We start from the raw sequence: 987 nt of genomic DNA on the forward strand, positions 1-987 counted from the left end.
AGTCGCAGCCACAACATGCACTCCAGGGAGGCTGGGAGAGCGTCACTGCCACCAAGTTCACAACACATTCCTCAACCACGAAAGCCCTGTCCAAAAGGGTTTCCCCTCCCCAGCTGCTGGTGACCATGGCCTTTTGCTTCTGGATCTGCCTCTTCCGGACCCTTGGTATCGTCAAAATCAGCAGACAACTTTCGACTTGACTCACAATCCCACTCTTCCCTACAGCTGAACAATGCTCTCTCGCAGGGTGAACCACAGTTTATCACCCACCTCCTCCTGATACACATTCCAGCTTTGTTGTTGCCACCTTTCGGCTATTTCAAATAATGTTCTTTGCTAATCTGAATGGAAATAAAGCCCCTGGAGAAGCTAAAGGCAAAGGAGAAAAGGAAAGATATACTCTTTTGAATGCAGAGTTCCAAAGAATAGCAATGAGAGACAAGAAAGCCTTCCTCAGTGATCAATGCAAAGAAATAGAGGAAAACAATAGAATGGGAATAGAATTAGAGAAAGAAATGGCAACCCACTCTAGTATTATTGCCCGGAGAATCCCAGGGACGGGGGAGCCTGGTGGGCTGCCATCTATGGGGTCGCACAGAGTCGGACACAACTGAAATGACTTAGCAGCAGCAGCAGAGATCTCATCAGAGAAAATTAGAGATACCAACGGAACATTTCATACAAAGATGGGCTCAATAAAGGACAGAAACGGCATGGACCTAACAGAAGCAGAAGATATTAAGAAGAGATGGCAAGAATACATGGAAGAAATAAACAAAAAAGATCTTCATGACCCAGATAACCACGATGGTGTGATCACTCACGCTGAGTCAGACATCCTGGAATGTGAAGTCAAGTGGGCCTTAAGAAGCATCACTATGAACAAAGCTAGTGGTGGTGGAGTTCCAGCTAAATCCTAAAATCCTAAAAGATGATGCTGTGAAAGTGCTGCACTCAATATGCCAGCAAATTTGGAAAACTCAGTAG

General features: G+C 45.4%; 1 protein-coding gene across 1 annotated transcript in view; it reads right to left on the bottom strand.

The window, feature by feature from the left end:
* The window catches only part of PRKDC (protein kinase, DNA-activated, catalytic polypeptide), a 131,138-nt gene that overhangs the window by 17,705 nt on the left and 112,446 nt on the right, over positions 1 to 987 (bottom strand). The window lies entirely within an intron of this gene.

Source organism: Bison bison, unplaced genomic scaffold (genome assembly GCF_000754665.1).
Source record: "Bison bison bison isolate TAMUID 2011002044 unplaced genomic scaffold, Bison_UMD1.0 scf7180017864108, whole genome shotgun sequence".
Classification (NCBI taxonomy): domain Eukaryota; kingdom Metazoa; phylum Chordata; class Mammalia; order Artiodactyla; family Bovidae; genus Bison; species Bison bison.